This window comes from Liolophura sinensis, chromosome 3 (assembly GCF_032854445.1).
Source record: "Liolophura sinensis isolate JHLJ2023 chromosome 3, CUHK_Ljap_v2, whole genome shotgun sequence".
In the NCBI taxonomy this organism is placed as follows: Eukaryota; Metazoa; Mollusca; class Polyplacophora; order Chitonida; family Chitonidae; genus Liolophura; species Liolophura sinensis.
Window position 1 is genome coordinate 6119383 of NC_088297.1, and position 13497 is coordinate 6132879.

Sequence of the window (13497 nt, forward strand, 5' to 3'; positions counted from 1 at the left end):
GTATGTATATGTATATACCTAAGTGCAGATACAAAAAATATCACTTTACGTAATGGGTTGACAGGGGCATGCATTGGTGGAGAAAATTTCATTCTTAAAAACGCCTCAGCAATCTTTGGCCCCAAGCAGAGCATTAAAAGAAAGCCACGCATTGACAGGGCCCGAAGAGCTCCCCTTTTGTGTTATGTAGAACTGGGTCAAATCTCAGGTAAAACTAGATCACCCCTGCAGAGCTCTTTCTCTCTCTGGAGTCTTCCTGAATGAACTCTCTGCTTTGAGTACGCAGCTCCAGATTTAAGCTAGCTCCCTGGTCTGTGTTAAATGTGAAGGGTAGACTGGCAGAGCCTGGTGGATCATGTGTTTAACTAAATAGCTGGCGTGTTCTGGACGGCCACTACAACTAACACTGTGGAGTGAGAGGTTCATGCATAAATGTTGTGGTTGATATGCTGTCTTCATTGATGTGCCAGGTAGGCTGACTGGCTAAGCTCACAGCACTGGTCTGTGACCACTGTCAACTTCAAGGACAGCATCAAAGAGACGGGGCTATTTTTGGGGTTCACCCAAGGTCACTGTGTCGCCTAGGTGCTGCTGGAGCCTCTGTGTCAGACAGGAGCACCTTGGGGGGGAAAACTCGTTGGAGGTCGGTGGCTAAGACTGTACAGGTAGATTTTGTTCCCTGCTACTAGAGCTTGTTAAGAGATTTATATAGATAGGTACATGTCCAGGACACACTCAGTGTACAGTATGATCAGACTTCAGAATGCATTTTGAATTGATTGGATGCCCATGTAAAAGATGGTGACAGATGTACATGGGCAGTTTGTACGAGGTTGAGTTGTTGCAGGTTTGTACTGTACTTGTGCCATGCTGCTGCAGTGTGTACATGTGCATGGGCATTACAGTGTTATGATACACTTTATATGATATCTGATAGCAATGGCTGTCTATGGAGACATAGCTCTCAGACATAAGCTGGACACATGAGTATCTCCACCCATTAGTTCTGCGTTTGTATACATGTATGTAAATACTTTATGACATACAAGATATGGATGTTTTGGGGATTATAGTGTGTATAGTGTCTTTAGTGTGTGTATAGTGTGTTTCCACTCTACGTGTAGAAACAAGCATTGGCAGAGTTTTTAGAAATGGCAGCCACCGCATAAGTCCACTTTAGCTGTGTACACATGGCCATGATGAAAAGGTTAAATTCCTTCTTTTGCAGATGCGTAAATTTGTGTATTAAGTGTGCAGTTAGTGGCACTGCATGTGCTGTACCTGTACATACTTGCAGCGTGTGGCAGGTGAGCAGAAGTCAAGGCTTTGTACCTGACCATTGACAGAGAACATGCTCAAATGCAAACAGACGTATAGATGGGGGGCAGTGGTTTGCATTGTTAGTTTATAAACTAAAAAATAGTTCATGTACATGCACATGTATGCGATTTGTTTCCTTGGTTTATTTTTAAAGTAGATAAACTTGTGGAGAGATCTACTCCAGTGGCTATCCGGCATGGGTGCAGGGTCAGTATTAACGTGGTTTTGTCTAGTACTGAAGCCTTTCCTCCCCCGCCCTTCCTTTCTGTGGGTCACTATGGATTTTTTGCCTGTCTGTACCCTGTAAGCCTATCAGTCACACCCCAATGCCCCACTGGTATGCTGCCATTCAGAGGCTATAGAGTACATTGGATATGTCCCTGTACATAACAGTATTGTGGTAGCGGTATGCACTCTGTAGTGTGAATGAAACTCCAGTACAACTTACACTGTACGTTCTCACAAGCTGAAGCTGTGTGGAAATGGTAACAGTTTGCTCTGAAAGGTACAACAACAACAGCAGAAATGTACTTGTGCACACACATGCATGTAAGTAAGTTTATATCTTGTACAGAACCCCTTTTAAACTATACATACTTGTATACATGTACACAGGGGTTGAAATGGTTGATATTTTGAGGTCCTCAGAGTAATGAACAAACAGTTTGACCCTGTTACATTGAGATTCATTTTTGAAGTTGATTTTTATGCTCTTGACTATATTCACCTATATTGTGTTGTGCTGTTGTTGAGCACAGTCTACTCTGTAGGATGAAGAACTGTATGTGTACATATACATGTATACTAGAGCAGCAGTAACTATATTCTCATACTCACATAAAGCTTCTCAAGTGATTTATTTGATTTATTTGATTGGTGTGGTACAAATATTTCACTTATATGACAAAGGCTAGCATTATGGTGGGAGGAAATCAGACAGAGCCTGGGGGAAACGTGTGACCTATCTGCAGGTTGTTGGCAGACCTTATCACATACGGCCAGAGAGCATCTTCAGTGAACAGCTTTCCACTTCATTTGTTCGTACATGTATGCGATAATGTTTGTAGTGTGTGTGTTACGTTCACTGTACACACATGACACAGCTGCTTTGTAAAGAGTTTTATTATGTACAGGATTGGGAAACATAATTGATAAAGAAAGTGAAAGTACATACATGTAAACGTGTATGCTTGCTACGTATACTACATGTAAATGTAGACTTGAACATGTGCCAAATTGGGGCATTGTGAATGCATGCAGTGGTACACGCGATCATGCGCTCTGGTGTACCGTACATGTGTAGATCTGATGATTGCATCCAACATGTCCAGGGTCCACCAAGATTCTTGTACATGTAATTAGGGCTTGTTGGCAGTTTCCCTGTGATATGGCTGAAATGTTGACAATTTTACATCAAAACCCAGTCATTCCTTCCTTCCTTTCGTGCCAGTTGTCCCTAAGGCTATGGACATAATGGCTAATGTCAGTTGGGAATGGTTAAATGGTCTGTCCTATAAGTATAACCTGTGGCTCATTTATAAAATGAAACCAGGAAGTTCACTGTACATATACATACCTGTCAATACATTAGACCTGTCATACTCTGAGAAAATATGCAGAACTGCAGAACATGTTACAAGTCAGGCTATCCTTAAAAAATGTTTGTCTAACCCCACCCCCATCTTTGTCTGGAAAATTAAGCTATGGGTCAGTTGTTGTTTTATGTATATACACTGTGTATATATATATATATATATATATATATATATTAGTTAAATTTTACATACAGCATGTACATGTGAATGTAAGTACTGTAGATTATATAATCCTACATATATTGTGTGGCCATTGTGCGTGTTACTGGGCACGGATTGTGAATATGTGAGTAACAGGACAGGTGGAACAGACGGCATTTGATACCTTTGCAGGGAAGCATACATTTAGCACAGACTAGCCTCAGTCTGACCCTCGGTCCACAGTTGATGCAAGGCTTCGATCAGTCTGATGTCTACAGAGAAGAAATGATTAACTTGTTCACAAATGGAGCATCTTTTGCAGTGATAAGACTGCCAAGTTGGAAATGTCAAGTGTCAGCCAAACTGTCTGCTCACCCACAGTCGTTGGGCTCACTTATGTGTTCGCCGAATTAAGCTCAGAGAAAAAAAAAAAGTCACACACCACAGTGCCTGTTATGGATTGATTTTCTGGAAGTCCTTGAGACTGTACAGTTTGGAAGCATAATTATCATGCTTTTTTTCTTTTTTTTGTTTGTTTTTCACGTTTTTATTCCCTCTCTCTTTACTTCTTCCAGCTTTGAACTTTTCTTGATATTTATTTGCAGCCTTTTAAACTTGTGTGATCAGTCTTTTTTTGTTTTCATCCCCTCTTTTTCTCTTTGTTTAATAAGCCATAGGGTTTGCCATAGAACCAATTTGGTTTGCAACAATGAACATTGACCAGTTGCCATGGCAACCAGAATATTGAGTGAATTCATGGAAATCTATTACGACCAGCAAAGACACGACACCATTGTCATGTTTTTCTCACATGTCGTCTACTTCTAATCTTTCTGCTTTAGTTTTATTGTGTGAAACGGTAGGGTTTAATAATGCCATGGATGGAATGTGACGTTGTCGTGTTTTGTCATTTGGACGCCCACTTTCTTGCCCTGTCCACAAGGAGAAATCTGGGTAATAGATCCTGTAGATTATCAGGACATGGTTGTTCACAAACTTCACTCACATGCACGGGCTTCAGAGTATCTTCTGTTACTAATCTTGTAAGCCTGTTGTCGTGTATGCATCTGTAATTCTGAAATAACTCACAGCTGTGAATAAAAAGTGTTCATAATTAAAACTATATTTGCTGTACTGGGCCCAGGTGTTCAAAAGTGCAATATCATTTAAGTCTGATGTTAACTTTAATCTGGACTTAAGTGCCATTTATCTTGTATTACGTCATGACTGGTATTAAGATTTAAGCCTGGCTTAACTTTTAAACACACTTTTGAACAACTGGTACTGGGTATGTCTGATAACATATTTCAGTTTCTTTCAACTTCATGGGGGGGGGGGGGGGGGTAGGAGGCTGGGCCAAGTTGGTTAGCATGCCAGCACAGCGCAGTGACCCAGGAGCTTCTCACTAATGCGATCGCTGTGAGTTCAAGTCCAGCTCTCTCTCTCTGTGGTCATACATGGGAAGATCTGCCAGCAACCTGCGGATGAGACCTCGATCTGAGGGTGGCTTACATATACTGATTAGTAGGGACCACTGGCCACACTACGCCTAAGAGCTATGTTGACCAAATTCCAGTATGACGCTTACAAAGAGCTACCTCCTCATTTAATTCCGATGAATGCGTGTTAGATTCGAGTACACATGAAGCACAGCAATTCTGAAAGCTGATATATTTACACACATTTTGCCACGATCGCTATTTGCGTTTATATCACCATTCTCCTGTAAATTTTTAGTCAGAAATAGGCTCATATTTAGTAGGTTGCCATGCACTGCCATGTTCAGAAAATCTGGGCGGGTGAGACACGCATGCGCAGTAGCGGTTGACCTTTCCGTGAAATTGAATGGAACGGATGCCAAAGATAACCCCCCTTGTTTACTGCAAACATAATTTGACAGTTCGCACGAACTGTGGGGTCAGATATTCTGCTCCATACCCTTCAGTCGATTGCACATTCACGTTTCTGCAGTCACATGGCTTTCTGTCTGTCAAAACTGACAGCCAGCTGATCAAAACATAGTGACATCACGGCAGGTTAGCCTTAGTCACAACTGTGAATTATCTTGGATTTACTGGTTATTGAGTGTACAGAATGTGGAAAAAATTGGCAGAGGAGCAGAGGACGTCTTGCTAACATAGTTTATTGGAGTTTTGCCCAGTTATTGCATGTATTGGTTCATTTTGCACCAAATTTTGTTGGCAGAGTCTCTCCGCTCCAAGCTGTCCTTAAATACCACTATTTTCACCTGGATGCCTCCTCAGTTGTATTCTACGCCGAATCCCATATTAATAGATCACAGCCGAGATCCTTGGCTAAGTTTCCAACATGTTCTTCTCAGTTTCCTCTGACCATAAAGCTGGCGGCTGTTGTATAAGTGAAATACATGCATTCTTAAGTATGCCATAAAACAAATAAATAAATAAAGAAATAAATTGAACTTGCTAAATTGAACAAGCTTGTTTTAATTGCTTAATTCTTTAGTATGCCTGTTCATGTTAAATCTGACTTGACACCAATACTGTAATAGTGCTTGTACATGTGGCAGTTAAATGGCCTTTGAAAGTATGCATGTTCATGTTAAATCTGACTTGACACCAATACTGTAATAGTGCTTGTACATGTGACAGTTAAATGGCCTTTGGAAGTATGCCTGTTCATGTTAAATCTGACTGGACACCAATACTGTAATAGTGCTTGTACATGTGGCAGTTAAATGGCCTTTGGCATGTACATGTAACCAGTTTCCCAGTTTAAAGACTTGTCTGAATGAGACACATCTCAGTGTACATGTACCTTGTCTCAGTATACCTTGTCTCAGTGTACATGTACCTTGTCTCGTTGTATCTTGTCTCAGTGTTCATGTACCTTGTCTCAGTGTACCTTGTTTCAGTGTTCATGTACCTTGTCTCAGTGTACCTTGTTTCAGTGTACATGTACCTTGTCTCAGTGTACCTTGTTTCAGTGTACATGTACCTTGTCTCAGTATACCTTGTTTCAGTGTACATGTACCTTGTCTCAGTATACCTTGTTTCGGCGTACCTTGTCTCGGTGTACCTTGTCTCAGTGTTTAATTGCATGTATTCATCAAGCTCACACAAGGAGATCAATTTCAGGCCATTGTAAGGCACAGAGCGCCAAAGCCTGTGTGTGAGCACTGTCAGTTATTGACATGCTGGCCAGCCTTTTGTTTGAATGTGGGCCAGCACTGGCTTTGATTCTGCAGGTAGGGAACGCCAGTGTTTATTTTGCTTTCCCGGATCTTGTAAGATAACGCAATTATTGCCAGGCGGGATGCAGGAATCGACATCTATACCCGATAGCATCGCACATTCTTGCACTATGCTGCGCAGCACACTAGTCATAACTGCGTCCTAAGATCTGCGTATCGGTTTCTGCCCTTGTGTTGTTGGAAACTTGCCTTCACGTGTTTCGCGGCTCTGTCATTGTTATGGAATTTTTATAGATCTATGTGTACAGATTGTATGTTCTGGATTTATGTTTGTCTGTCAGTGTATTGTGTAAAGGGAGAGATTGTAATGGGTTCTCCATTGTCTTGAAGGGTGGCTGTATACATGCACGTACGTCATGGATTACAGCTGTTTACAGGACGTTTGATTTCTTCTTAACACCTTCATTTGGGGACATTTTTACATTTTGTTTTCTGGATCCCGTCACGTTGTTTACTACACCTGTATACAGTACACTTTGATGTGCGTGGAATAATTTGTTTGTGTGTATATAGCGTAAATAAAATTCGGACAAATGACACAAATTCAAATCACAAACACACGTGTAGACATGGAGAATTTGGAATTCGTCAGGAACTTGGTGAAGTGTTACTAGCCAGCATGACCACTGTCCTGTCAGATCTACCATAATTGCTCAACCTTCAGAGCAACTTTCAGGGTAATTTATGCACATATATGATTTGATTTTGGAGACAAAACTACATTGTCAGGACTTTACAAAAAGTATTTTTGATTTTGTCAATCTACTTCAGAATATGCTTCAATAAACACCTTGCAAAACGTAGAGAAAGGTTGAAGAATTACAAAGGGGTCCTCCTCCACATTGTCAGTGTTTCTGTTAAACAAACAAAGGCGTGATTAAGCTACAAGTTATTTTCGCATAAATGCAGATACATGTATCAGGGTCAAAGGGTTTGGTCATTAACTTGTTTTTAAGGGTTCAAAATAGAAATGATGACCTCAAATGGTCATCATTTTGAATAATTTCAGACATATAAATGATTGTTGATTGTTATTTATCCACAACCATGTTTTGTTACAACATTTTTGAAATGGAATCTAATACATTTCACAATTTCAAATGATATTGGATGACCTCAATTGTTGTCAAGGTCATCACTGTGAACAGCAGAAAATATCAAACATTTTGATCCTTACATGGATTCATCCACCTGTAAACCGTGTGTAGTAGAAGCCATATTTCTAGTTGATAGTTAGTGCACCATACATCTACCTGTAAACCGTGTGTAGTAGAAGCCATATTTCTAGTTGATAGTGCACCATACATCTACCTGTAAAGCGTGTGTAGTAGAAGCCATATTTCTAGCTGATAGTTAGTGCACCATACATCTACCTGTAAACTGTGTGTAGTAGAAGCCATATTTCTAGCTGATAGTTAGTGCACCATACATCTACCTGTAAAGCGTGTGTAGTAGAAGCCATATTTCTAGCTGATAGTTAGTGCACCATACATCTACCTGTAAACTGTGTGTAGTAGAAGCCATATTTCTAGCTGATAGTGCACCATACATCTACCTGTAAACCGTGTGTAGTAGAAGCCATATTTCTAGCTGATAGTTAGTGCACCATACATCTACGTGTAAACTGTGTGTAGTAGAAGCCATATTTCTAGCTGATAGTTAGTGCACCATACATCTACCTGTAAACTGTGTGTAGTAGAAGCCATATTTCTAGCTGATAGTTCACCATACATCTACCTGTAAACCGTGTGTAGTAGAAGCCATATTTCTAGCTGATAGTTCACCATACATCTACCTGTAAACCGTGTGTAGTAGAAGCCATATTTCTAGCTGATAGTTAGTTCACCATACATCTACCTGTAAACCGTGTGTAGTAGAAGCCATATTTCTAGTTGATAGTTAGTTCACCATACATCTACCTGTAAACCGTGTGTAGTAGAAGCCATATTTCTAGCTGATAGTTAGTGCACCATACATCTACCTGTAAACCGTGTGTAGTAGAAGCCATATTTCCAGCTGATAGTTCACCATACATCTACCTGTAAACCGTGTGTAGTAGAAGCCATATTTCCAGCTGATAGTTCACCATACATCTACCTGTAAACTGTGTGTAGTAGAAGCCATATTTCTAGTTGATAGTTAGTTCACCATACATCTACCTGTAAACTGTGTGTAGTAGAAGCCATATTTCTAGCTGATAGTTAGTGCACCATACATCTACCTGTAAACTGTGTGTAGTAGAAGCCATATTTCTAGCTGATAGTGCACCATACATCTACCTGTAAAGCGTGTGTAGTAGAAGCCATATTTCTAGCTGATAGTTAGTTCACCATACATCCACCTGTAAACTGTGTGTAGTAGAAGCCATATTTCTAGTTGATAGTTAGTGCACCATACATCTACCTGTAAACCGTGTGTAGTAGAAGCCATATTTCTAGCTGATAGTGCACCATACATCTACCTGTAAACCGTGTGTAGTAGAAGCCATATTTCTAGCTGATAGTTAGTGCACCATACATCTACCTGTAAAGCGTGTGTAGTAGAAGCCATATTTCTAGCTGATAGTTAGTGCACCATACATCTACCTGTAAACTGTGTGTAGTAGAAGCCATATTTCTAGCTGATAGTGCACCATACATCTACCTGTAAACCGTGTGTAGTAGAAGCCATATTTCTAGCTGATAGTTAGTGCACCATACATCTACCTGTAAACTGTGTGTAGTAGAAGCCATATTTCTAGCTGATAGTTAGTGCACCATACATCTACCTGTAAACTGTGTGTAGTAGAAGCCATATTTCTAGCTGATAGTTCACCATACATCTACCTGTAAACCGTGTGTAGTAGAAGCCATATTTCTAGCTGATAGTTCACCATACATCTACCTGTAAACCGTGTGTAGTAGAAGCCATATTTCTAGTTGATAGTTAGTGCACCATACATCTACCTGTAAACCGTGTGTAGTAGAAGCCATATTTCTAGCTGATAGTTAGTGCACCATACATCTACCTGTAAAGCGTGTGTAGTAGAAGCCATATTTCTAGCTGATAGTTAGTGCACCATACATCTACCTGTAAACTGTGTGTAGTAGAAGCCATATTTCTAGCTGATAGTTCACCATACATCTACCTGTAAACCGTGTGTAGTAGAAGCCATATTTCTAGTTGATAGTTACTGCACCATACATCTACCTGTAAACTGTGTGTAGTAGAAGCCATATTTCCAGCTGATAGTTAGTGCACCATACATCTACCTGTAAATCGTGTGTAGTAGAAGCCATATTTCTAGCTGATAGTTAGTGCACCATACATCTACCTGTAAACCGTGTGTAGTAGAAGTTAGTGCACCACACAAATCACTTGTCATGCAGACCCAGTGCTTATTTTAACTGCTGGCCTTGGACCAGTGTTTATTTCAAAGGTATTGTTCTATCTGTCATTTATGCATGTAGTTGACTTGGACAATGGGTGAGTCATGGGTAGTATTATATCTATGTGTAAATGTGTAGATGATAACAATGAAGTGTCCTGCCTGTTGGGTCGGGGGTTGTGGGTCGGGCTGTGTTTATTGGCACCTGTATGAATGCTACATGTCAGTGTCGGCCGCTATTAAAGCTTGTTCATACTTGAACGTGTATTGTCCTTCCTGTACATCCATGTGTACATGAACATTATGCTGGCTGTTGTTCATACTTGGACATGTATTGTCCTTCATGTACCGCCATGTGTACATGTACGTTAAGCTGGCTGTTGTTCATACATGGACATGTATTGTCCTTCGTGTACCTCCTTGTGTACATGAACATTATGCTGGCTGTTGTTCATACTTGGACATGTATTTTCCTTCATGTACCTCCATGTGTACAGGTACATTAAGTTGGCTGTGTTTCGTACATGGACATGTATTGTCCTTCATGTACATCTATGTGTACATGTACATTAAGCTGGCTGTTGTTCATACTTGGACATGTATTTTCCTTCATGTACCTCCATGTGTACATGTACATTAAGTTGGCTGTGTTTCATACATGGACATGTATTTTCCTTCGTATACCTCCATGTGTACATGTACATAAAGCTGGCTGTTGTTCATACCTGGACATGGACATGTATTGTACTTCATGTACCTCCATGTGTACATGAACATGTACATTAAGCTGGGTGTTGTTCATACATGGACATGTATTGTCCTTTGTGTGTCTCCATGTGTACATGAACATTATGCTGGCTGTTGTTCATACATGGACATGTATTGTCCTTTGTGTGTCTCCATATGTACATGAACATTATGCTGGCTGTTGTTCATACTTGGACATGTATTGTCCTTTGTGTGTCTCCATATGTACATGAACATTATGCTGGCTGTTGTTCATACATGGACATGTATTGTCCTTTGTGTGTCTCCATGTGTACATGAACATTATGCTGGCTGTTGTTCATACATGGACATGTATTGTCCTTTGTGTGTCTCCATGTGTACATGAACATTATGCTGGCTGTTGTTCATACATGGACATGTATTGTCCTTTGTGTGTCTCCATATGTACATGAACATTATGCTGGCTGTTGTTCATACTTGGACATGTATTGTCCTTCGTGTACCTCCATGTGTACATGTACATTAAGCTGGCTGTTGTTCATACCTGGACATGGACATGTATTGTCCTTCGTGTACCTCCATGTGTACATGTACATTAAGCTGGCTGTTGTTCATACATGGACATGGACACGTATTGTACTTCGTGTACCTCCATGTGTACATGTACATTAAGCTGGCTGTTGTTCATATCTGGACATGGACATGTATTTTCCTTCGTGTACCTGCATGTGTACATGTACATTGAGATGGCTGTTGTTCATACATGGACATGTATTTTCCTTCATGTACCTCCATGTGTACATGTACATTGAGATGGCTCTTGTTCATACATGGACATGTATTTTCCTTTATGTATCTCCATGTGTACATGGACATTATGGTGGCTGTTGTTCATACTTGGACATGTATTTTCCTTCATGTACCTCCATGTGTACATGTACATTAAGCTGGCTGTTGTTCATACCTGGACATGTATTGTCCTTCGTGTACCTCCATGTGTACATGTACATTAAGCTGGCTGTTGTTCATACCTGGACATGGACATGTATTGTCCTTCGTGTACCTCCATGTGTACATGTACATTAAGCTGGCTGTTGTTCATACCTGGACATGGACACGTATTGTACTTCGTGTACCTCCATGTGTACATGTACATTAAGCTGGCTGTTGTTCATATCTGGACATGGACATGTATTTTCCTTCGTGTACCTGCATGTGTACATGTACATTGAGATGGCTGTTGTTCATACATGGACATGTATTTTCCTTCATGTACCTCCATGTGTACATGTACATTGAGATGGCTCTTGTTCATACTTGGACATGTATTTTCCTTCATGTACCTGCATGTGTACATGTATATTGAGATGGCTCTTGTTCATACATGGACATGTATTTTCCTTCATGTACCTCCATGTGTACATGTACATTGAGATGGCTCTTGTTCATACATGGACATGTATTTTCCTTCATATACCTGCATGTGTACATGTACATTGAGATGGCTCTTGTTCATACATGGACATGTATTTTCCTTCATGTACCTCCATGTGTACATGTACATTAAGCTGGCTGTTGTTCATACCTGGACATGGACATGTCCTTCGTGTACCGCCATGTGTACATGTACATTAAGTTGGCTATGTTTCGTACATGGACATGTATTGTCCCTTCATGTACATCTATGTGTACATGTACATTAACCTGACTCTTGTTCATACATGGACATGTATTGTCCTTCGTGTACCTCCATGTGTACATGTACATTAAGCTGGTTGTTGTTCATACATGGACATGTATTGTTTTTCGTGTACCGCCACGTGTACATGTACATTAAGCTGGCTGTTGTTCATACATGGACATGTATTGTCCTTCGTGTACATCCATGTGTACATGTACATTAAGCTGGTTGTTGTTCATACATGGACATGTATTGTTTTTCGTGTACCGCCACGTGTACATGTACATTAAGCTGGCTGTTGTTCATACATGGACGTATTATCCTTCGTGTACCTCCATGTGTACATGTGCATTCAGCTGGCTGTCGTTCATACCTGGACATGTATTGTTCATCATGTACATCCATGTGTACAATTACATTAAGCTGGCTGTTGTTCATACATGGACATGTATTGTTTTTCGTGTACCGCCACGTGTACGTGTACATTAAACTGGCTGTTGTTCATACCTGGACATGTATTGTCCTTCATGTACTGCCATGTGTGCATGTACATTAAGCTGGCTGTTGTTCATACCTGGACATGGACATGTATTGTCCTTCATGTACATCCATATGTACATGTACATTAAGCTGGCCGTTGTTCCTACATGGACATGTATTGTCCTTTGTGTATCTCCATGTGTACATGTACATTAAGCTGGCTGTTGTTCCTACATGGACATGTATTGTCCTTCATGTACATCCATATGTACATGTACATTCAGCTGGTTGTGCCGTAAACATCTGTACATGTGAAAGTTTTGTCAGCTTCTCTCACTGATTTAATGTTTACATTACATGGCATGTAGGAAAGTTTTGTCAACTTCTTGTACTGATTTATATGACATGTATAGATGAGATATTCTCAAGTACAGCATTCAATCCCAATGCTGTATTTGGCAATGGGAGACTCAAGGATGAGTTACATGCACATGTGTACACACGGCTCAAAGAGGAGTATAACACATCTTCTCTGACGGTATATATATATGTGTGTGTATATATGTACATACACACAAGACTCAAAGGCAGTATAACACATCGTTTTTCTTCTGTGATGTCTGTATGTATATACACAAGGTTCTAAAAGTAGTGGAACACACCGTTTTCTGTTGTGACATTATGTGTACATGTATGTATACAGAACGCTCAAAGCACAGTATAACACCTCATTTTTTTTCTGTGACATTGGTAACCTGTAGATGTATACACAAGGCTCAAAGTGCAGTATAACACATCGTTTTTCTTCTGTGACATCGGTACATATATACACAAGGCTCAAATTGTAGCATAACACATTGTTTTTCTTCTGTGACATTGTGTACATGTACACACAAGGCTCAAAGACCAGTAGAACACATCCTTTTTCTTCTGTGACGTTGGTACATGTACA

At 40.2% G+C, this 13497-nt stretch overlaps 1 protein-coding gene across 1 annotated transcript in view; it reads left to right on the top strand.

Annotated features, from left to right (window-relative positions):
• The window catches only part of LOC135463647 (protein tyrosine phosphatase type IVA 2-like), a 37619-nt gene that overhangs the window by 17338 nt on the left and 6784 nt on the right, over nt 1–13497 (top strand). The window lies entirely within an intron of this gene.